We start from the raw sequence: 25701 nt of genomic DNA on the forward strand, positions 1-25701 counted from the left end.
GTGAAATGGGGAAAATAAAACCTCTCTTTCTTGGTTTTCCAATTTTGTGGACTCTTAGATGAAAGTGCCTGATGGCTCGGCCTTGGCTTTCGTCTGGACCCTCCAACAACTGGCCATTTCCCGGACCTTAATTTTCTGTTTCCTCCTTAGAAACTTCCTTCCAATATTGGGGAAAACACTTTCTGGGTTGTCCGTGTCCTGATTTATGTCTAATTCAGCTTGTAGGCCATCGAAGCTGTTCAACAATTGTTTATTAATTAAACATCCACAGAATTTCTTGGACTATATTAAGCTCTGTTTACTACATGGCCAAGATCCATTTTGATCAAATCTGTGTTGAAGGCTACAGAAAGGGTGGCAAAAAAGAGACAAGAGTTGACAGAGGGTATCTTCATCTCCTACTGACCATCAGCATTCAGCTCTGTCAGATTCCCTGTGGTGTACAAGTCCTGGGGGTATCCTTGGAGATGGTCCTTGGATACCAAAACAGGCTTGTTTCATTGGGAGGCCAAGCGGGAGTTGAAACTAAGGGAGAATGCAAAGCCATGCCTGAGGAGGAATACTGAGGGGGAAAACTGAGGACCATATTAGTCTTCAGATCTGAGATGAGGGTGGGGCCTGAAACAGAGTTGAAACAAAAGAAGAGGAGGAGCTGTGAAGGCAGAGCAGGTCAGGAAGACTCTGAGAGTCTCTGGTATTTGGTTTGGGGTTAGGGCTGTGGTCCCTCCTTAACTGGAACACTCCAAGGAGACAGAGAAAAGCAATCTTTACAAAGGCAGCTAATAAACTGGTTTACACACACACACACAACTATTAAAAACGTGTGTGTATGTGTGTGTGTAGGGGGTCTAGTGGTAGTTGGAGATGTAGCAGGGAGAAAATAGTGGGAGAAGGAGGGAAAGTGAATAAAAGAAAAAGTCCAGAAGCAGGTTTTTCTGGTGCTAGCCACCTCTTTGCTCCTTCTTTACACTAATTTTCAATCTGCAAGGAACCGTAAAGTGAACTTATAACTGGAAATCATTGAAAGTTTTGCATTAGCTCTCCTGTCTAGAACCAGGAACAGTTTATTTCAATGATGTAATGGTTTGGTTTTCTTTTATGAGCTATAGTCATCTTTCTCTTTCTCCTATATGTTATAGGCATTCTTTATATCTCCAGGCCATAGAACAGATGTGTTTTCCTTCTAGACTTATAATTTAATTGTATTGTCTCCAAGAGAGCCAATTGGTTTTACTTTTGCTCTGCTTCATTTAGGCTGCTTTGATGCTGATGTAGTAACTCTCTCTCAGGTCAATAGGATTTCTGACTGGAAATATGCTGTTATAAAAATAATTAAAATAATATATATCTCCTTCCTACAAAATGCAAAGCAATGTGTTACTTTCAGGGTGTGGAGTAAGGGGTGAGGGAAGAAAGAAATACAGAACCAAGTTCCTGCTCTCAAGAACCTTACAGTGTTCTTGGGTACAAAAAACATTAAGACAGAAAACAATAGCTAATAATTATATAAGAGAATCACTACAAAGGGCCAATTGTGATACTTAGACACTGCTCAATGGACTCAGAGAAGGGAGCAATAAAAGACTGGGAAAGCTAGCAAGACTTTAAACTGCCTGGTGCATACTAGACATGCAGTATATATTTATTGGGTAAGGTAGAATTTGAGCTGGATCTCAAAAGATAGATCATATTTTGAGAGGCAGTTTAGAATGGGAGCTATATTCTTGCTACAATACTGGTATAGGTAAATGCAGAGGAAGCAGAGGTTGTGCTGGGAGACACTGCAAATAGTTTTTCTAGAGCAGAGGATTTATAGAGAAGGATCGTACTCAAAATGTTGTTGGTGCCAGATAATGGAAGGCCTAGGATCCATGGGTAAAGGGTTTGAACTTTATCCTATAGGTAGTGGGGAACTACTGAAGGTAGAAGGGTAATGTCAAGGGAGGATGAATCTAGTGACTATGTGCAGAATGGATTGACAGGGAGAGACTGGAGGCAGTTGGACCAGCTCGGAGGTTTAGCTTGCGGATAAGGGCACTAAGTAGGGTAATATCAAGGGAGGATGAATCTAGTGACTATGTGCAGAACAGATTGACAGGGAGAGACTGGAGGCAGCTGGACCAGCTCGGAGGCTTAGCTTGCGTTTAAGGGCAGTAAGCAGGGTAATAGCAGTGGAAAATGCAGTAAGATAAGCAATAACAAAATGCAGAATTCAAATGAAGAGTGCTTAGTGACTTAATTATATATATGGGGCAAAGAGCGATGGAAGTAGGATGACTTCAACTACTAGCGCATGAGACTGAGGAATAGTGGTGGCATTACCACAAATGTCTTTTATTTCTGCTTAGAAGTTGTTTAATGATGTCTTAGGCTGGTTTGAAAAAATACTAGTCTCAGTGCATTTCATATAATTATATTTTGAGACTCTGAGGTTTGAAGGGACCTAGAGATTCTGGACTGGTTTGTTTGAACTCTGGCCTGTAGGAATCAACCCAAACTATGACAGACCAATTCTATTGTTTCCTGATTCATCTCTCTTGCTATTTCATTCAGATTTCAAGTCTGTTGATCCTGCCCCAAATTACCTTTCTAGGCAATCCATTCAGGGGTTGAATAACTTTTATCCATTGGCATGTTTTCTTCCTTACTTATCTGTGCGGCACAGCCTCTCTGCTTGATATTAGCTCATGTCTTCATGCTTGTTTTGGCCTTTGCGAACTGTAGACATTTCAGGGACTGAGATTTGCTGCTTTTTTATACAGCCATAGACAACTAATAAAAATTTTATTTTTGTTTTGTTAATATAAATCAACGAGCACTTTTTGCCTCTAGATCAGGGCACAGGAAGACATTTTTCCCCCCTTTCCTCACAGGGGATTGGGTTCAGTAGTGTATGCTTGCATGAATTCTTTGAGAAAAAAGAGATATCAGAGGAGGAGATGTGAAAGATTAAAAGAATAATGTCAGGTAGCATATAAAAACCTACTTAGCATTTTTAAGTGCTTACTTATTCTAAAGCCATTTATGGTAATTGTGTTTGTATACAAGCCAGCACACATCCTGCCCCCCAAACACATGCACACTCCAAAATACAAAAGGTCTATGATCACTTCTGTCATATATAGGAAAATAAACGAAGGCAAAGTAAAATACCATTTTTAATTGGAACAATGAAGGATTGGAAACTATAGTCCAGATATCTTGGTGCTTGAAATTATAATATATTTTGCTTATAGTGTATTTTAAAAAGCATTTTAATACTCCATGATTAATTTGATCCTCACAACTTTCTTGTGAGTTATATCAGGTAGATAGCACTATATTTCAAGGCATGGAGAGGATAAATTACTCACTCAAGTTCACTGAGCATTTTAGCATAAATGCCCTTTTTGAAAATTCTTCTTTCTTTTTCTCTGAAAAGGAAAGGCTATTTGACAACCTTTGCTTTGGGCCACGATAGCCAGTCAGTCAACAAGTGTAGGGGGCAACTGGAAGAGAGATATATTCCCTCCTACAATGTGGAGACCCTAGAGCTGCTACCAATTGTGCCAGCTTCATACAGATAGCTGGTTTCCAAAATGCAAAGGAAGTACCCAGAGTCTTTGGCTCAACCTCTCAGAATGGGAGCCAAGCTTCTGGCTCGTCCATAATCATTGACTGACTTTCCCTAAGCATCTAGAAATGTATCAGGAATAATCTCTCTACTGAAAAGTTTAGGAATGAGTATTTGAAAGGGAAGGCATCTCTCTTTTATCTTAAGACCTAGGTAGTTTCCTTTCATCATAGGATAGATCAAATCATGATCTGCGTGAGTTTAAAAGAAAAGATTAGGCCTGGTGCGGTGGCTCACGCCTGTAATCCCAGCACTTTGGGAGGCCGAGGCGGGCGGATCACGAGGTCAGGAGATTGAGACCATCCTGGCTAACATGGTGAAACCCCGTCTCTACTAAAAATACAAAAAATTAGCCAGGCGTGGTGGCGGGCACCTGTAGACCCAGCTACTTGTGAGGCTGAGGCAGGAGAATGGCGTGAACTTGGGAGGTGGAGCTTGCGGTCAGCCATGATCACACCACTGCACTGCACTCCAGCCTGGGAGACAGAGCGAGACTACCTCTTTAAAAAAAAAAAAAAAAAAAAGTTAGTTTCATTCACACACATGGTTTCAATGATTGATCTTGCACAGCAATGAATATCAAATCTAATTATTTTTTTATCTCTCTCTCCTGAGCTTAAGATCTACATGTCAAACTGCCTACTGAGCATCACCACTGGTATATAATCCCTCCACACATACCTTAAACTCAACGTGCTCAATACCAAATTTATCACCACGCTCATCTTAACCTACTTCACATATTTTTTGGAAACCATCACATTCATTTTTGGAAACAGCATCTATCCAGTTTCCCAGGCCAGAAAACTGGGAGTCATTCTTGAATCCTCCTTTTCCCTTATTCTTCCACGTCCTATCACCAAGAGCTATCAATACAGCCTCTAACAATCTCTGTCCTCGATTCGGGACATTGCCGTCAAACCTTCTGTTTTCTGGTCTTCCTGGCTTCATTGTCTCTTCCATCTTTCCCTTGAGGATTATGACATTTTCATAACACAAATCTGATTATCATATCTTTGTCCTACTTAAAAGTTTGCTGATGGGGCCGGGCACAGTGGCTCATGCCTGTAATCCCAGCACTTTGGGAGGCAGAGGCAAATGGATTGTTTGAGGTCAGGAATTAAAGAGCAGCTAGGCCAACATGGTGAAACTCTGTCTCTACTAAAAATTAGCTGGGAGTGGTGGTGTGCGCCTGCAGTTTCAGCTACTTGGGAGGCTGAGGCAGAAGAATTGCTTGAGCCTGGGAGGTAGAGCTTGCCGTGAGCCGAGATGGCACCACTGAACTTGCCTGGATGACAGAGCAAGACTGTGTTTCCAAAACAAAACAAACAAACAAACAAAAACTTGGCTGATGGTTCTGCTCTGGCTATAGGATCAAGTTTGAATTGACCAGTAGGCTCCTGCCTAGCTCTCCAAAGGTACCTCTGGCTACTCCCATGTGCATATCCTAGACTCCAACCACACCAACTACCTGTCCCCAGACAGCTCTGACTTTCCTCATGCCTTTCTCTTGGTCTAGAATACCTCCACCTGATGGCCGTTCTCTGCTTGTGAATACTACTTCTCCTTCAAGTCCCAGCTCTAATGTTACATCCCTTCTGTACAGCGCTCCCTGACATCTCCAGGCAGAACCAAACCCTTCTGCTTCTGTGTTCCTATAGCTCAGAGTCATCTACAGTTCTGCATATACATTGAAAAGAGTTCCTGTCTCAAACTATTGCAATTATTTTATTTGGCATTTAGTTGTTTTCATTGAATACTCATGAAATCATTAATGAATTCATTTAATCATTCAGCCCCTGTGTTAGGCTCTGGGAATATGGTGGTGAACCAGAAAGGTCTGGCCCTGGCCTTCGTGGTGCCTACCATCAATGCTTAGACTGGGAGGAGATACCCACCAATAAATATCAGATATCAACAGAACATGGTAGGTGTACGATTTGAATGTAAGTTGTCAGGAAGCATATCATAGAGGTGAAGAGCATGGCCTCTTCTCCGGAATTGGGCTATCCTGGGTTTGAATCCTGGTTTCACCATTTATTAGCTGTGCTGTTTCAGGCAATTTACCTAATGTCCCTGACTCTTATTTTCCTCATCTGTAAAATGGGAACTATTACAGTCTTTATCTCAGAGGGCTATGATGAGGATTATGAGAGTCAGTATTTGTAAAGCACTTAGTGTCTGGAATATACCAAGTGTTTAATAAAATGAACTAAATAAAATTTAGGGCAGAGTACAAAGAAACTTAAATTTCTCAGTTTGAGGGATAATGTGGCTGGCCTTGTTTCCTCCTTACCAGTTCTGATTTTACCTGTTCATACATGACCTTCCCCATTTCTGTCATTTTCAGTTCAGGGCTTATTTAATAAAAGCAAAGAGAAGGAAATGGTAAGAATGGCCTTTCAGGGTAATTATACAGCCTGGCACCCTACCACCCTCTCAACTTACCTCCCATACATACCCGGAGCTTCAGCCTTGCCCAGAGTCAGTCACCTCTGTAGTGGCTAGAGCTAAGTCATGATCTGATAAGTGGGCCTTAGGTATTTCTCTGTCCTATTAGCAGTCCCATCTCTCTTCCATTCCTCACTAGAGGTGACTCTTCACCCATCCCTGCCTGCTTTCATCACAGAAGACTGTGTTGAGGAGGGGGGTCCCTGGAACTTGTAGGTGGACATTTTGCAGGGTCCTCAGTAGCCTCTGGCCAACTGGAGTCCTTGGCTCCAGCCATTCCTTCCCTTGTCACCTCTCTTACTCTGACTGGCACCCCTGTGGGGCCTCTGAATCCAGTAATGTCAAGAAGCAGGATAGGGAAGAAGATAAGATATAGCTAACAGCCTCAGTAATTATTTATAGATTGCTTTATTTATTTCTTGAGACAACTATTTTGCCATATTGCTGGACTGTGTGTCTACCATCTCAGCTTTGTCAGGCCGATTATGTCACTGCTTTAATGACTCCAGAGTCTTGTCACTGAGAGGTCATCCTAATTGTCTCTGCTTCCCTGGGTTGGTGGCAGGACTTCCACATCTGTCTGGAGGCTGCAGCTGGCCAGTGGGAATGCATTCCTTCTCAGAAGAGCCTTGCCCTCTGCCAACTGCCTACCTCCACTGCTCTCAGATCAGAGCTCTTGAGACCTACTGCTGGCCCCAGGGAGAGCTACTAAATGCTTCCACTTTGCCAGAGATGAGAAGACTCAGAGAGGAAGCATGGCAGGTGCATGAAATGCTCCACTTAGCAGAGAAGGGGATGGGAGGAAAGCCAGGTGCATCTCACCTGGCCATTTAGCTGTCAAGGTCACTGCAACCTCGAGCCTCCTCTGAGAAGTTAACTGAATCCTTGATGATCACTTAGATCTGGGCATTGATTTATAAGCATGTTCACACACATGTTTTTCTTCTTACACTTAGAACTATCTGGTAAGGTCGATGATCACTATGATCATGATCACTCCATTTTACAGGTGAAGAAACTGAGGCATAGACAGGTTAGGAAATTTGCCATAATATTGGAAGTCTGACCTTGTCATTCTAAACGGATGCTCTTTTCACCATTCCAGGGATGTTTCTTCCGTCTGTCCTGCTCCTGCACTTTGAAAATGGATAGGGATGGGCTGCTTTTGCAACCTACCCTTTATGTGCTCCTCTCTCCATTTATAATATCTTTCCTGGTGTCTCTAGTTTGTTCTAGCTATCCAGGAAGACTGAGCAGTGTCCTGTACTTGAAATCTCCCTCTTTCCCGCTTCCAGAGAGAAAAAGCACTGAATAATTTCATTCATACTGTTGCTCTGATTGCTGATTCTTGGTAGCAGGCATTGCATGCATGTCCTAGGGAGTTCACCTTTTGAACAAGGTCTGAAGCTTAAAAGGAACAAAGCTTGAATGATGGGGATTCATACACCAAGGTTGTGTGGTTGTGGGGAGAAGAAAGTATTTTGGGTATGAAGATGGCCCAAACTCTCTATTTTTGAATGCTAGTCACTCGCTACAGGGGCAAACAAAGAACTTGAGGTTCTGGCTTCTGACATCTGCCTGCAAGAGGCCCAGTCAGCACTGCTGCCTTCTGGCTGGTGAGCATCACGGAAGCACACACATCATCAGCACAGCCCGCACTGCTGGGACCATGTGAAACACTATTCTGAGTACAAGACCAAACTGCTCTCAGAGAATATAATTAGGAAGAGCCCTGGGTTGCAAGTAGAGGGCCTTGAGTTCTCATTCCAGGTTTGCTGTTGCTTCACTGGGTAAATGCCTTTACCTCTCAGGTCCTTTTCCCTGTCTTTAAAAACAGATGATGCTCTCTGAAAAGGAAAACGAATACTATAGTATTTGAAAAGTACTGTATAATTTTCACACACAGTATCTTGTATGATCAGCCAAGTCTACCTTAAACTGAGAAGAAAGAAATGGCTCAGGGAGGTGATGTGACTTGCCCAAGGTCTTATGACTCATAAGTGTCAGAGCCAGGCTTAAGCCTAATCTATGCTTCAAGTTCTTTATATGTTAAATGAGGATGATGAGGATGAGGATGGCAGCTAATGAGTGCTTATTATGAGTCAGACTCTATGCTAAGCACTATTATTTAATCCTCCCAACAACTCTATTAGGCCAGCGCTACTATTATCCTCAGTTTATACATGCTAAAAGTTGAGGTTCAGAGTGGCTTAGTGTGTTGCTTAAGGTCACACTCCTAGTAAGTAGCAGGGCGAGGACTCTTGACTCCCAGTATAGTGCTTTTGACACCATACTAGTCTGCTTAAAATGCTGGATGGGCAAGTGCTTTGGGCATGTGCATGCTATCTGAATGCAAACTGGCACTCTATATCCTTTTAGCAGATCTCCAAATGAGCCTGGAAGCCTCTAAGGGGAATGCATACTTGTCTGAGTCCCGGGCCAAAAGGTCAGCGTAAGATGGGGAAATGCCTACAGGAGACCTGTTTTCCCCAGCAGAATGTGTATGCTCTCTAGAGGAAGTCTGAATGGAATCTTCAGAGCTGCCCTGGCTAAGTTTCAGCTGAGCTGCAAGCCTCCAGGGGGTTCATTGGGCACCTTTTTAGGAAACTTTGTTCCATTTCTTCCTTGCCATCTCAACTTCTAGCCAAAGCATTTGTTCCCTGAATCTGTGGCCTCCTCAGACAATGTCTCCTTTCCTGACTTCTGTTCTGCCTTTAGTTTGCCCAGACAGGAGTTGGCCTGTTAGCCCTGTAACTTTGGCCCTGGAGTCTCAAGGGAGCCAAACCCAGCACACCAGCCATTGTAGCATTTTATTTGGATTTATGCTGGACACCATAAAGCTTGTGTCCTGAATCTCTCAGATTAATAGGGATTTTATTGCTAGGCTCATGGAGTCCTGAAAGGTACTCAGACTCTGTAGCACTAGCCCCCATGCTTCAGCAGTATCATTCTGTCTCCACAAAAGTCACAGTTTATGTTCCTCCTCAGAGCTTTCCAATGTACCGTCTGTCTCTGTTATGTTGCAATGAGATTTCAGGGAAAGAAATCCAGAAATGTCTGGGGAGGCTGTGCCATTGTGCAAACATGATACCACACCAGGCAGGATAAAGAAGAGCAAGCTGCAGAGCCTTTTGACAAGACCAGAGTCCCAGAGCCAGTGGTTCCAATGACAGGCTGGTATGGGATTCACATGTTTGCCAATGGTGACATTACCTTTTCCAAGTATTTCAACACAACTAAAAGTCATGACTCAACTCACCCCTCTGCTTTCTGGATTTCTTCTTTCAGGTTTTTCAGCACTTCTAGAGTAATTCACATGGTTGTGCAGATTGGCGCCACCAAGTTCGATTTTCCAAGCTCCGTCAAGCCCACAGGGCCATTTCATACGTATACCTCTTTGGAATCTCCTGGGTCAATTTCTTTCTGAAAGTTCCATAGCCAGTGTTCCATCAAGTTCCCCTACAACATGCCCCATAACAGAAAAGCTTGTCTCCAACCTTATAAAGGAAAGAGTCTTTGAGATATGAATTTCCCCCACCCCACGTAAAATCTTATATCTGCATAGAACTCGATTTTATTTCTTGAGGAAGAATTGTTCCTACTCCCTTCTAAGGTTAATCTCTGATCTCTACTCTTGATCTTCCTACCTCATCAGGTTGTTGTTTCATTTTCTTTCCTCCCAGATGCTCAATCTTCATTCACTTCTCCCCTTCCCTGAGTTCAAATCTCTCCACTAAAACTGAAAATGGCCCCCCCAAAAGTTACGTCCTCCTCCATCCTCAAATCCACTGTGAAAGTTTTCAAAAGTATAGTTTCTATTTGTCTAGACCTCATCTCCAATTCCTTTTGCCACCTATTGCAATTTGGCTTCATTTCTACCATATCAAAAGTCAACAGCAGCTGACATTTATTAAGTTCTAACTATGCACCAGACACTGTGTTAGGCCCTTTACACAAATTGTCTTATTTGATCCTCAAAAAAATCCTATGAAGTTGGGCTCGATAAGTGGCTCATTCCTGTAATCCCCACTCTTTGGGAGGCCAAGGTGGGTGGATCGCTTGAGCCCAGGAGTTCAAGACCAGCCTGGACAACATGATGTAACCCCCCCTCTCTACAAATAAAACAAAAACAAACAAACAAACAGAAACCCCAAAACCCCATAGTATTAGCCAGGCATGGTGTCACATATCTGTACCCTCAGCTACTCGGGGAAGTGGGAGGATCACCTGAACCTGGGGTGGTTGAGGCTGCAGTGAGCCATGATCACACCACTGCACTCCAGTCTGGGTGACGGAGTGAGACCCTGTCTCAAAAATAACTAACTAACTAACTAACTAACTAACTAACTAACTAAATAGAATCCTATGAGATAAACACCATTTTAATCTCCATTTTACTGACAATGGTCATTAGATCATTTGGTGACTTTTTCAAGGTCACATTGTGTAGTCGGGGGAGAGTTGGGATTTGAACTGAGGTAGTCTGACTTTACAGCTAATCCTTTAACCTACGGGCTGGCTAACTTATTCTGTAAAGGGCTAAATAGACAAAATTTTAGGGTTTTTGTGCCATATGCTCTCTGTTGCTCAGCTCTGCCATCGTAGTAAGAAAGCTGTCATAGACAATACATAAATGTATCAGAGTGACTGTGTTCCCATAAAACTTTATTTATAGACACTGAAATTTGAGTTTCACATAACTTTTACATCATGAAATATATTTTCTTTTGATTTTTTCCAGGCATTAAAAATGTGAAGACCACTTTTAGCTTGAGGCCACACCAAAACAGATGGTGGGCCCAATTTTGCCCATGGCCTGTGATTTGCTGTCCCCTCTCCTAACCACTACATTATTCAAAGCCCCTTGAACTGTCAAATCCAGTGGCTGCAGCTCTTAATGCTGCTAATATCCACTCCCCTTTTTGGGCATTCTCTCCTCAGTGACTTTAAGGCCATCACTCACTCCTAGTTTTCCTTCTATCTCTATGATTGCTCTTAGTCTCTTTTGAAAGATTCTTTTCTCCCACTTACCTCTGAAATACTGGTATTTTCAAGGATCGGTAGCTGACCTATTTCACCGTGCTCTGCTAGAGTAAGTGATTCTACTTCTAAGACTAACACTCACTCTTAATGTGGTAATGAGGAGCATGAACTTTGGATTTGTACTTGCCTGGGTTTGGATCTTGTCTCCAATAGATACCACTTGTGTGACCTCAGGCATGAGACCTCTCTGAGCCTTGGTTTTAGTCCTTTGGTTAAATGAGGATACAAATAGCATTTCCTTCATAAGGTTGTTGTGAAGGTTAAATGATTTACTATTTGGAAAACTCTTAGAACCATGCCTTAGATAGAGTATACTTCGTAAGTATTTGTCATCATCACTGCTATTATTGTCCTGTTATTATGGGATAATGACTCCCTAATCTATATCTACAGCTCAGACTTCTATTTTGAGTTCTAAACCCATTTAACTAACTGCTTGTTTAACATCTGTGCTTGGATGTCACACTGGCACCTTTACTTCAACATGTCCCAGACATAAGTCATCATCCCTTTTCTACCCTCCTATCACCTCACCCTAACCTGCTAATTTTCTTCTATCACTTTATTCTTGTTAATAGCATCACTGTCCTCTCAATCATTTAACCGAGAAAGCTGGGAGTTGAGTTTCATGTCAGAAAAAAAAATGACATGAAACATCCAGCTTTAAAGCTAAGATGAGACTGAACATTTTAAATCTCCCTCAGTTGGGACTTGAGATTAGCTATGGGGGTAATTTGAACATTTTTCCTCTCTTACCTTTCCTTATCTTCCTTCACTCTTGTCAGATCGATCTCCTCTCTCTCTCTCTCTCTCTTAAACTTGGTGTGCCCATTTCTAACTCTTCACCTTTGATCATATAATTCTTCTCATCTGAAATGTGCTCCTTGATATATTTCCAAATGTCACTCATCATTCAAGGGCTAAAATACTTATGAAGCCTTCCTGTCTTTTCTAGTCAACAAAATAAGGTATATTTTGAAACTGAGAATTTATATTTTTAAATTGAATGTCATTATTGCATATTTCATACTTTACAATGCCTTCTGTCCTGAGTCTATAAGTTCTATTGAGCAGGGCATGTTCTTTTTATGAATTCCCAGCAGTGCCTTGAACAGGTCTCTTTTTGCCTTCAATCATTCTTCTTGTGGCTCTTCTGCCTCCACTAATCATGCACTACAGATTAAACCTTAACTATCTGCTTTTGTCTCTCTTCTTTCTTTCTTGGAGATTTTACATGTATTTCTTAGCGATAAATTTTCGTTTGTTTGTTTGCTTTTTAGAGACAGAGTCTCCTCTGTTGCCCAGGCTGGAGTACAGTGGCATGATCTCGGCTCACTGTAAACTCCACCTCCTGAGTTCAAGCAATTCTCCTGCCTCAGCCTCCTGAGTAGCTGACTACAGGCACGTGCCACCATGCCCGGTTAATTTTTGTAATTTTAGTAGAGACGAGGTTTCACCATATTGGTCAGGCTGGTCTTGAACTCCTGACCTCAGGTGATCAATCTGCCTTGGCCTCTCAAAGTGGTGGGATTACAGGTGTGAGCCACCACGCCCAGACCAGAGATAAAAATTGTTATACTTATATCTGTGACTTTTCAAATTTTCATTTCATCCCTAAACTTTCTCTTGAGCTCCAGTGTCACATCTAAAATTTTTTGGTAGTCATTTTCAAATGACTGCAAGCCTCAAACTGACTCCAAGCTTCATTTTCACTAGAATGTCTCACACTGACTCCGAGCTTAATTCTATACCAAAACTTATTACCAACTTATTATCTTCCTGTCTCACCTCGCCTTCACGATTTCTTATGGCATCATTTCTCTGTTACCTAGCAAGGAGGTAAAACTTGCAGATATCTCTGACTACCTTCATCACACATCACACAGCCATTCACCATTATTGTTTCTTCACAGTGTATTTTATACCCCATCCTTTCCAGGTGCACCACTGCAGTAATAAAAGCAATAACAACACTATAACAGTCAACGTGCACACATTTACTATTGCCAGGTACTGGGCTAAGTGCTTTGTACATGTAACTCATTTCAACTTCACAGTATTCTTTTAAGGCAGGTATTTTTAGTTTTTTCTTTTCATAGAAGAGAAAACTAAGGCTCAGAGTGGGACAGTTAGAATCACACCCAGACGAATTTGGACCTAGATTCTGTACCTAACCACAGTGCTACTCTTCATGCCTAAATTTCTATAATTGCTTCCTAACTGGTATGCCTGCCATTGCTTGCTCCTCCACCAAACCGGAATTCCTACACACCATTTCCAGAATAATCATTCCCAAACATGCTTATCATTATTTCATTTTTTAAATCTCAAAATCCTTTTGTATCTTCCTTTCATCCACTAAATTAAATCCAGCACAGCCTGAACATCTAAAGGCCTCTACAGACTAAACTTCCCCACTCTATCTCCTGGAAGTACCTGGAGAATGGCTATTTCCATGAATGGCTTTCCATTTCTATTTCCATGAATGGCTTAAAGCATAATGCCCTACTTGGCCATACCAGGATTTCACATCATGTTTGCTCCCATCATCCCACTCACTTCTGACCATGTTGAAAGTTCCTAGAGGGGAAAGGAAGAGCAAGGATGTTTGCATTCCCAACAGTGCCTTCCACCTAGTGCACACTGAGTGAATATTCGTCAAGTGATTGATAGTAGGAGCTCAATTACCACTTTGAGGATTGAGTTGTTCAATTACTCCTTAATACTCTCTTGTCTGTATCCTTCCAACTAGCCCTCTCATTTTCCTCTTCCTTGGCATAATTGCCCCGTAACAAATGTGAAAATCCTCTCTTTGGCAACATCAAATATCCTGTGACAATCTTCACCTACCCATCACTACTTCATCAGCATTTTCCTAGATGTATCCACAAACATACATTTTATATTCCTGTCAATCTTTCTTCATTGTTCGGTCTTTATCATTAGACTAAAAGCTACTAATCTAGAAAACGTTTCTGGAGATGACCACTATGTAAAGATGACCACAATCAAAAGTATAAAGTTCTCTGGTGGTTCTTGAAGTTAAATATTTCATGTGAGTTGCAAACTTTCAGGCCATGTTCAGCACTGACTAGGGTCTCCTGAGCTACTGTATCCATAAGATGCCAATGGAAGTGACAACTAGGAAACTCAATGCCAAATCTTGAGATGCTACAAATCTCCACATATTCATACACCACAGATAAAAGACATTCCCATTTTTTATGGGATTTTAAATTTTTCTTTGGATGCTTCCTATTTTCTGAGCATTGCCAGGAACTGGGGACTACAATGCCAAGGGACAGTGTGGAATCTCCTTTTAGTTAGAAAATACGTTCAGGAAGGCCAAGGTTTTTAGGTGCGGGCAGAGATTCATTTATTTATAAGTATTCTGAAATATAACATCTGTTCAGTGGTTCCAATAATTTAAAGCAATATTTATCAAACTTTGGGACAATAACCCACAGCAAGAAAACCATTTTACGTTGAATCTAATATATACACAAACATGAACATACTCACACACATGCATTACTAAAGTAAGATTAATGAAACAATACTTGCTCTTACTGAGACTCACATTTCTCTCTTTTACTATATTTCACTTAAAAATAGTGGCTATGAACTACTAAACTGATTTTACAGTGCATTAAAGAATCATTGCCCACAGCTGGAAAACCACTGGTTTAAAGGATAGAAAAACAAAACAAAACAAAAAACAAACAGAAGATAATAGGATGCTCTGTTTTGTGCCACTAGAAGGCAAGTGTATACTGTATGCTACTGACATGCTGGAAAGAAGAGGTTCTTATATTACAGCTAAAGAACAATGTTCATAGTAGGAATAACAAAATAATTCCTTCTGGTATACTGATTTTGTTACTAGCTTTATTCAATTCTTTGTTTAAACCAAACTTGTCATCTTGTTTTCGATGCCTATTGCTATATGATATGCTACCCGATTATATGGTAGTCTGTTTCAGTGTTTCTAATTATGTAAGAGTTCCATGTTCTTTTGCAAGATACATAACTGTGTCTATTTTATGAAAGATTATTTATAAATAAGACATTATGCTTATTTATGCTAAAATATCACCCCATTACAATATGGAATAATAATAAAATATATTTCATAAGTGTATGTTTTTTCTCACTGTACATTATGGGAGTCCTTCTTCTTCTTCTTCTTCTTCTTCTTCTTCTTCTTCTTCTTCTTCTTCTCCTTCTTCTTCTCCTCCTCCTCCTCCTCCTTCTTCTTCCTCTTCCTCCTCCTCCTCCTCTTCTTCTTCTGTCTTCTTTCTTCTTCCTCCTCCTCCTCCTTCTTCTTCTTCCTTCTTCTTTCTTCTTCCTCCTCCTCCTTCTTCTTCTCCTTCCTCTTTCCCTCTTCTTCTTTCTCCTCCTCCTTCCTCCTCATCCACATTCTCCTCTTCTTCCTCTTTTTCTTCCTCCGACTCTCTGTCTTCTTCTTCCTCCTCCTCCTTTTTCTTCTTTTGTATTTTCCTTTCTGTTTTCTCTACGTCCTTCTCCTTTCTCTTCTTCTGTCTCTGTCTCTCACTGTCTCTCTCTCTCTCATGTTTGTGCTTCCTAAAATTCCAGGACTCTGGGATGTTCAGATAAAATTGATGACATACATAATATTGAGGCATTAAGGTTACATAATGTATAGAGTATTCAAGTGAGCATCATGGGGTGAAAAGGATTATAAGGCATTTTAGAAAGTAAGCGGAGTCACCAGTTGCTTAGGTAACTGATTGGCCCAAAGATCTGTCACTTAACACAGATGTTAGTTCTTCCAAAGTTGCATTGTCATGAGAATGCAACAAAAGGACAAAATGGATTTGAGCTGTAGTTTGAGAGATTTTGTTACAACGTAAAGATATTTCTGTACATCTATTCATGATTGCCTGTATTTTCATTCAGAAGTTTTAGAGGGAAACAAATCAAACGAGGGAGGGGTGGGGACAGCCATGCAGATGGAAAACTGAATACCTTTTAATGTATTTTTATTTTTAAACCATGAATATAAATTACCTTTTCAAAAACGTGAAAAAAAAAAAAGATAAAAAACAAAATAACGACAACAAGTGAAACAAAAACCACCAAAAGAGCTTTCCAACAATGAGGCAGCTACATAATGTAAGCCAATAGGGAAAATTCAAGATTTGGAGGAAGAGTGACCTGTGTTCCAACCCTGCCTCCACCATTCACAAGCTGTGCAGTGGTAAACACACCAGTTAACTTGTCTCATCCTGTTTCCTCATCTGTTAAATGGGAATAATAATAATACCTATCATATAGAAACTGTAGTGAATGTCATTTAAGACCACATTATTTGTAGCACTCAACACACAGAGGATTATGGTAGACAAGATATGGCCACCCCCTAAATATGTCAATTCCCTTATTCCCAGAACCTGTGAATATGATATGTTACATGGTAAAAAAGATTTTTCAGATATAATTGAAGTTTCTAATTAGCAGACTTTAAAATAGGAGATAATCCTGGATGATGTCGGTGGACCCAATGTAAGCACAAAACAAAGCAGAAGAGGAAGGCAGAACAGTCAGCCAGAGAGAGATGCAAAGGAAGAAGAGATAGGAGTTAGCCAGCTGAGTGCCCCCTCATCAAAGTGTAAGGGGATACCCAACAGGCCTTTGCTGGCTTTGAAGTCAGAGGAATGGGGCCATGCACTAAGGAATGTGGGTTGTCTCTAGAAGTTAGGAATGAGCTTCAGCTGATAGCCACCAAAGAAATTAGGACTTCAGTTATATAACCTCAAGGAAGTGAATTAGGCCAACAATCTGAGTAAGTGAGGAAGTAGATTCTCTGCTACAGCCTCCAGAAGGGAAGGCAGTCCTGCTGAAACCTTGATTTTAGCCCAGTGATCCCTGTGTCAGACTTCAGAACTACAGAACTATAACAATAATAAATTTGTGTTGTTTTAAATTGATAAGGTTGTGAGAATTTGTTATGGCAGCAATAGAAAACTAATATAAAGATAGTCAATAACTGATAACACTTGCTATTGTTTATTTAGAGTGATCACAGAAATCTTAACAATTAGAGATATATATTGTCTATTATAAGATTATTGATACTTTACTAATCTGATACTACTGAAAATCAGGGGAAGCTGGAGGTCCGGAACATACCAAACGACTGGGACCCAGAGGTGGTAGTGTCTGTCTCTGTGTCTTTACAATCAGGTCGCCCAGATTGCACATGCCAGTCAATGAGTCTTTATAGAATCAAATGCCTAGAGATTCCTTGGACTTTATAAGTACCACATGTATCATATTTTACTGGTGAGAAAATTGAGCAGATGGGTAGCACCATGGGCTGGGAAGAGGTAGGAGTTGCTTATTTTTTTTTTCACCCACAAAATAGTAATACCTAAGTCATTAAACTGTGCAACATGAGCAAGTTACGAGGTAGAGGTTATTATTCATGCATTTTAAAGATTTTATCAGGCAGAAACCTTGTTCTGATCCTAGAACGTCATTTCAGCCTTGAATTATTTTATAGTTTGTCCATCAAAGGATGCGTCCATGTGTGTGTATGTATGTGTGTGCATCCATGTGTTTTTCATGCTGCATATATATGCAAACATGCAGAAAATGCCTCACTTTTGACTTTCTAACTTAGTCATATTTTGAGATATGCTTCATAGAACAGGGTCATTTCTGACTTCAGTCTTCTTCCATGGAGTGATTCCACTAGGGACACCTGTAATTCCTTCTGAAAAAAATCTTTGTTTCTAGTGGCCTCCATTATATTTAAATATATTTTACTGTTGTATATCTTAGCATTCTATCTGTAGAAAACCCAATAAGATTCACGTCCATTAGAAACAATGCTAGGTGCCCTAAGACTTCACATCTAGTGGTTGGTTTTCTACCAAACTAAAATTGTTGGCCAAATCATATGAATTGTATCTTCTATTTATTGATTGTTCACCATATCCCAGTGCCTTATAGTGTCTTATTTAATTTTTCATGACAGCCTAGTGCCAGTTGGTACTATTATTAATCCCATTTTATAGATGGGGACTGTGAGGCTTAAAGGCAAAGTGCATGTTTACACAGCTAGTAATTCGTGAGCAGGGCCAGGATTTGAACTCAGGTCTGTGTGAGTTCCCAAATCCAAGTCGTCCTGGTAAATAGACAAATCCTATGATCTTACTCCCCTTACACGAAACTCTCTTGCCCACACTCAAGGGTTTTACTGTGAATAACAAGATAAGCGGACCTGGAAAAAGTTTATACTTTATTTTTTAATTGATAAGCCACATGAATTGTCCCTACATGCTCGGTAGGTAATTGTTTATTTTCAAGTATCTTTCAGGTGCTTTTTGGATAAGCTGTAGCCCAGTGCTTCTCAAATTTTAGTATAAAAATGAACCACTGGGGATCTGCATGAAAAGCAGATTCTTATTCAGTAGGTCTGGGGAAGGATCTGAGATTCTACATTTATAGAAAGCTCCCAGGGGATGGTGGCAGTCCTGGTGTGGGGACTACACTTGGAGTAGCAAGGCTCTAGCTCACTAAGTCCTAGCCTTTTCCCTATCCTTGTGATATTCTCACTAAAATGTGGAGGTTTTCCAGATCATCCTTCTTGGCTGTAGTAAACATGTTTGCATTGGCCTATTTTCTCAGATCCTAAAATAAATTAGGGTGGAATTAATGAAAATTAGGCAGTAAGGTTAAAAAATGGGAGAAGGTGATAATATCCCTTTGCAAACCTTTCCTTCTTGTACTCTGCTCTAAAAACCACCTGTCTTATCTTTTCTATTTTCTTTGTTTTAATTTTTCGGAAAGTGTGTGACTGTATGTGCATGTTTGTGTGCGTGTGTGTATTTGCACATGCATTTGGGGGTGCTGATTCTGAGATTGAGTATACAAAACCAGAGCCATAGTCACTGGATTCTGCTAGCTTCCATTCCCCAAAACTACTGTGGTGCAGCAGAGACTGGGATTTCTAGATGCCTTGCTGTTGGTGGTGTGAGCCAGATCAGACACATAAATGTGAGCAGCTAAATTTTTGTCATGTTTAATTCTGCCTTCCATCTGAATATGCTAGCTGTAGGCACATACAATGTTTTCTTAGCTAGCAAGATAGGATTGTGTGTGTGAGTGTGTGTGTGTGAGGGGGAGGTGATGGTTGAGAAGGTAAGTCACAAAGATATGATAGTAGCATGTAATATAAACATGTATACCCCTAAATATGGAATGGAAGTAGAGGGTTATGATCTTGGTAAACTTGGCTTTAGTTACCTCTCGATTTCTTGGGAAGATCTCCAGAGAGCTTCAGAAAATGTATTTAGTATCAGCAAACAGTCCTGGGTTTTGGTTTTGCCGCTGTTGTTAGCTAGTAGTCTGTTTTAGGCAAGTCATTTCTACTCTCTGGACTTCAATTTCTCTATAGGTGAAATGAGAGAATTGACCCTGCCAAGATCCCTGCTTGTGTCTTGTCGTTATTTTTTTCTTTCCTTTTGCTAAGGCAAAAACCTGGAGCAATTGCATTGGCCACCTCCATCGAAGGGCCAACTCCACAGTTGGTGACAGAGAACAAAACCTAAGAAACTTGCCAAGTTCCCTTCACCCAGCGAATTGCAATTTTTGCTTAGCCCCTATCAGCTTTTATAATGTCTTTAAATCATCTCTTCTCACTCAGTTGAGCATGATGTACATGTTTGTTTATAAGACCACAGCTGAGTCATTCAGGAATCACTCCTTGCTGGCAGTATGGGTCTTCTGGTCTCATTGGACAAAGCTTGAGGGGCCCGTCAACAGAAGAAAAGCTTCATTGAATTTTACAAAGGATGACACTACGATATATCAGCTACTAGCTCTGGACATGATGGCTGGCCTTAGCTTATCCCTGATCTGTAAGATGAGGAATAACTTCTGCCTAGAATGAGCATCATTTTTGTCTATAGGCTGCAAACTTCGTCATACCTTTCCCGGAAAACCTGGAAAATGACTGGGCCAAATTAGGCCGGTGGCACCTTGTGGCACAGAGTGCTTTGGGGAGAGAGATTCTGTACCTTATATTCTTCCTCAGTTAGCAGGAGGCATCTGAACAGCTTAGTATACTAAGGTGAAAACAGGAACCTTTGGCAGAAGTAAAACAGGCAGAAATGCTTCAGTCTACCACCTTCAGTGATGGAGCCATGGCAAAAGATAAATCAGAACATTCAAAAATAGGCTACAGGAAAGCAGCATGACACATTTGAAATATCCATTCAATAATTAAGCACCTGAATGGCTTGCAGATTGGAATTTAATATTGTAAGGAGTGAAATGAGATGGCAACACTGAAAATGTACTCCAAGGTTCCCAATTCCTTGGTACTATGGAATTCTATCATTGTTTACACAGTGTTTGCAAGTCAAATACAGGCAATTTTAAGATGCTTCACATATGCATTGATTTCTGGATTAATTCCATTCCCAGCCAAAGCAAACACCTGGATAGTTTTCTTTCTGTTTGTTTCAAAACATCTTTGGTTCTCTCATATTCCTCTCATCTTCCTCCCTCCTGCATCTCTAATTTCCTGGCCTAGTCTTCTCTAAGTACTGTGGTTCTGCATGCCATTCTGGTTTTAGTTGTTAGCTATAGGAAGAACAGAATCTTAGGATTATAGCTCTTATGGCTGGGAAGGATGGCAGATATCTGGTTCAGGTCTCCATGTTGAGATGTACACTGAAGGCAGGTGAATTAGTATCAATGAAGCTGGGGGCTACATTGGTTCTGAATCCCTGAACCTGCTCACCTGCTTATCCCCTGGGTAACCATCAGGACTCACCTCAACAGCCAGATACTCACATCACCAAGAACAGAGCAAAACCTATACTGTAGGCTTCATTCGTGTTGATATTTTGAGTTTTCTCTCAGTTATGATGCTGCCAGTTCGTTCCTACCTGTCTGCAACCCGGTCTTTAGTATATCTATTTGAAAGTGTAATTTTAACCTAAGAAAATACTTACTTATGGTTGCTTTAAAAAGTAACAGAATGGGCACCTTTTCAGATCCTACTTGAGTAATCCTCATTCTGCTCTCTCTTAGCAGTGAACATTAGAACAAATTGCCTGATGCAACATAAACAGTTTCACTTAATGCAGAATGCGTTTGTCTTATTTGCTGAGTTGGAAGGAGGCAATTCATTACATTTTGGTAACGTAGTAATAAATAGAAAGTTTAACAGAAGAACCTGGGTGCTTTGGAAGCACAAATTCACCTCCTGCTCCCCTCTATTACAAAAGCACAGAACCAAGATTGTATGGGGTTGATTGAGGTCCTTGAAAAATTACACATACACATATGCACACACACACACACACACACACACACACACACACATTCTCTCTCTCTCTCTCTCTCCCTATATATGTAGTGAAAGTTTATGAAAACAGCATCTTCCAGGGACCAAAATGTGGATTTTAGGTGACATTCAATTCTTCCTTCGACCTCACAGAGAGAGCTTCAGAGACTCCTTGACCCTGTGAGTTTCTTTTATCCCAGGCTATATATTTGCTTTGAAACGAACTTCGTACTATGTAAATGTATTAACATGCCTTTTGATTTAGAATAAACAGATTTTAAAAACATGATGAAAGGTATCATGTGACGTCATTTGTATCTCAGTTTTTAAAGAGTTTATGGGAAAGGAGACATAATATAAATCATCAATTAAACATCAAAAAACCTATGAGACCAACAATAGACAATTATGAATGCTGATATATAAACTTGTTATTCTTGCTAAACACCATGAAGACCAATATATGGCAATAGGAAAGTGGGTCTGGGTGTGCCATGTCAATGTATTAATTATTTCTCATTTGAAGCCAATGGTTAACATGCATAATCTCTAAAAGGAGCATTATCGATTAGTCTGTGTCTCTCCTACTCTTATAATAAACTCGGGTAAAGTTCAGAGATTCTATCTTTCAGGCTGGTTACCCGCTTCAGGCTTTTCCAGAGGGAGTAATAACCTTGCTAAAAACTTAACCATCACCAGGTACATGACTGATCCAAAGAGCCCAGGTTGTCATAGGGGAAAAGCCCTTCTCCTAATCTCATTCTAAGAGACCACGGAGAAAGATCAGCATCTGTGAATTCAGCTCAGTACCTGCATATGTGGGACATAATCATGACCATTTGTCCCAGTAGATGTGTGTGTAGGGAGGGAGGGAAGTGTCCACTTTGAAGCAGAGATCTGACTGATGCCCCTCCATTTGCATTTTTTGATTCCTTTAAGGAAGACAGGCAAACAAATCTGGCCATTTCTTAAGTTCGAAGGATACAAGACAAAGAAGGTAAATGGGGACCCTGGTTTCTGAACCTTCATGATGCGGCTCCTGACTCTCTATTTCTGAAGGTTGCTTTTGACAAAGGGCAGGTATCCTTGGTCCTAGGGCCACACTAATCGATTTTAAGGAGGCCTGGGAGCAGGTTCCCCAGGGATCTTAAAATCTACCCAAGAATGGAGCAAATCATTTTCCAGGGACAGGACAAAGATGTGGTTCAGGAAAATATTCCCAGTGAAAGGATGTTTTTGGTCATCGCCGGCAGCACCTTGTCCTGTCACCCCTAGAGCTTCTCCCCACTGCATTTCCTCTTCCAAAACAATCTGTTGCTGGCCTCCCTCTGCTCCCTACCACCCTGAGCCCACAGCCAGTCAGTCAATGCTTCTCAGCCTACAGCAGCCCAGCATCTTCATTCAACCTGCACTTCGCTGCCCCTTGCCCCTCAGCAGCGCTCAGGCAGCGTAATGGAGCGCACCGGCCGCCTGTAGACTTACCCTGAGCCCAGTGGTTTCTTCGGATCAGATCTGTGTCGTCTGGGTGTCCGCGGGCCAGGATGCGTGGTGCGGCGTCTTGCCGGACTCCTCTTTTGCGGCGCGCAAACAGCAGCCGACTGGGACAGCCCGGGGCCTCTAGGCTGACGGGTGGGTGGGCGGATAAGCACAGGGAAAGGGGCGGGGTGTAAAGACGAGCGCAAGTACTGGCTCCTACCTTGGCTTCCCCTTTGGATGCTCAGTTATTCCCAAACTTCCCTGTAAGAGATCGGCCCTCCTCACCTTTCACCTTCGCCAGTGCCCCGAAACTCTTTGCTCTACCAATGTCCCTGCCCTGTTCTCCCAGCTCTCTAACCCAACCTGAGCCCCTTCAAGCGCACCCACTCCCTTCACGCAGCCAGCCACACACAATAAGAGCTAGGGAAGAAACTGACACGGGGAAACTGACAGGGGTAGCTGACACTGTAGTGTGAAGGAAAGGGAGAAGGAGGGAGGAAGGAAGGGATGGAGAGAGAGGGGAGAGAGAGAGAAAAAGAGAGAGAGAGAGAGAGCCGCATTCACACTCTTACACTCACACTCAAGCTCCAGCTGTTAGGTAGCGGCTGGCGGGAGCGCTGGCCACCCCTCCAAAACCCTTTTCTACACTAGAGGTTTCTGTCCCCTTCTGCTGCCGTTTCTGGAATATGCTATACAGGGAAGGGGAGAGAAAAGCAAAGAGGGGTGGGGAGGGGAAAATCAAGGAGGCACGCTCCCTTTCTCCTCCCCACCCCTGTCTCCAAAAATGTCCAACCCTGAGCTCTTCCTTTTCCCTTCTTTCTGCGCCCGGCTTCCCTCTGCTCCTGTTCTTTCTTCTTCCCTTTGGGGTGGCTGCGAGCTGCGGACAACCCGTCGTGGTTGTGATGTGGGGTGTGTGTGTGTGTGTGTGAGAGAGAGAGAGGGAGGGGGGGGGGGGAGAGAGAGAGAGAGAGAGAGAGAGAGAGAGAGAGAGAGAGAGAGACTGAGACAACCGTGGTAGGCAAAAGCACCCCTCACCTCCCCCAGCCCCCGGGCCGCGGAAGCCTCTCTCAATCTCCCAGTGGCGGGGCGGGGCGGGGGAGGCGGGGAGGGGGGAGGGAAAGAGGGAGGAAGGGGCAGGCGGCAGGGGCAGCAGCTTCTGCCTTCTCTGCAGCTCGGCGGCCAGGGGTGGAAGGAAGCCGCAGCCGCAGCCCCAAGTCAACCCCCGCTGCCCCGTCCCACCGTCTCATCTCTCCCCCCCGGTACGGAATTTTCTGTCTCGTTCGTTTGCTTCCCCAGACCTCCCCCTCCCCTGGGTGGTGGCAGAGACAGGAGGGGAGGTGGGAGGCTAAGCTCGGGTGCGGGTAGAAGGGACAGGAGTCCTTCGGAGCATAGGGCTAGCAGAGTCTCTCTCTGCCCCTTGGCCTGAGTATCCCCTGCTTTGGGCAGTGACCTTTGCCCACCCCCCTCAGCCCGGACTCTGGGCCGGTAGTGGCCAGGCTGCTCCAGTGACCATAGGTCATTCAGGGGGAAGGGGAGTTGAACCTGAGAGAGTAAGGGCAGAGGGCGGCTGGTAGGACAGGGGGACAGCGGAGCGCTGGGGTCCTATCGGGCGGGCTTGGATCCCTGATAGATCTAGATTAATCTAGTTGGAGCTACCTAATTCTCCCATCCGTACCCCTCTCACCCATAGGGTCGGTCTCCCAAGATCCAGCCTAAATTGATGCAGGGAGGGATAGCGATATTGTAGGATGGCGGGGGTGCGGGGGTGCGGGGGGTGGGCTAAGTTGCTTAGTGGTGTCTGTGGTGGAGGGAGTGGGGCGGTGTCACCGGACACTTGGGCGACTCTTTGATCTTTACGCCTTCCTTTCACGTGAAACACCTCTCCACTTGTATCTTTCACCCTATACCCTGGCGCCCAGAATGTTCACCCCCTTGAGCTCAACTGGAAGGGGCTACATAGCCCCACCCCCAACACAAGCCTGAGACTTCTACCTGCAACCTGCAGGCACATAGGTCCACTAGCTGGCAGCATCTCATGTCCCGGCCGCACAGCCCCAAATCTCGGCTTTGTCTTTTATCTCCCTTCCTAGCTCTCTCAGGAAAGGGGCATGTGAGTCTCTGCTGGACGCTGGGCTGGTACCTGAAACCCTTTTCCCTACCCATTCTCAGAACAATCCCTAGCGCTGAGAAAGCTCCACTGAACTTCCTGCTGCTCTTTAACCCCCTCTGCACACCCTGGGAGCCTAAGTGTAAGCTCCTGAAAAAGCCAGAATCATCTCCCTTTCCTAAATGGCCCAGTGTTTTCATTGCGGAGCCTGTGAAGCTGGTATTAGTTATGTTTAGTGGAAGCCCTAGACACTCTCCTCCTAGCCTACCTTGGAAAAGTCGCTAGGGGCACCAAGCAAGACAAATTTTCCCCTTGTCCTTAGTCCTCCTAGTCCCGAGGCGGTCCGATATTCTGGAGAGTATTTGGCTTTTGTATGGGAGCAAGGTATTGGAGAAAAGAAAATTAATACCCTGGGGGATGAAGAGTTTGTGTCTGGGGGGAAGCGTGCTGGGGAGGGAGAAGTGAGGGTGGAGCTTCCACCGCCTAACCACTTAAATACTTCAGGAAGTGTTTCTAAAGATTGGCCAAGAGGGTCGCTGAAAAAAAAAAAATCACTTGGTTCTTTGCCTTTCATTCAAAGACAGTTTTACTGTGAACCAGCCAACTAATATATAGTCTCCCAAACAAGGGAGGTCTCTGTTGTGATTAAGTCATCTTCCCTTTGGCATGAGGGTGAGTAGAATATGT

The 25701-nt window shown here is 42.6% G+C and overlaps 1 protein-coding gene across 1 annotated transcript in view; it reads right to left on the reverse strand.

Moving 5' to 3' along the window:
* TRPC5 (transient receptor potential cation channel subfamily C member 5) overlaps positions 1-23853 on the reverse strand; it is a 326188-nt gene extending 302335 nt beyond the window's left edge. The window contains exon 1 of the mRNA XM_050776763.1: positions 22914-23853. The gene's annotated coding sequence lies outside the window, so the exon portion shown is untranslated. The remainder of the gene's footprint in view (positions 1-22913) is intronic.
* Positions 23854-25701: the final 1848 nt, after the last annotated feature.

Source organism: Macaca thibetana, chromosome X (genome assembly GCF_024542745.1).
Source record: "Macaca thibetana thibetana isolate TM-01 chromosome X, ASM2454274v1, whole genome shotgun sequence".
NCBI lineage: Eukaryota > Metazoa > Chordata > Mammalia > Primates > Cercopithecidae > Macaca > Macaca thibetana.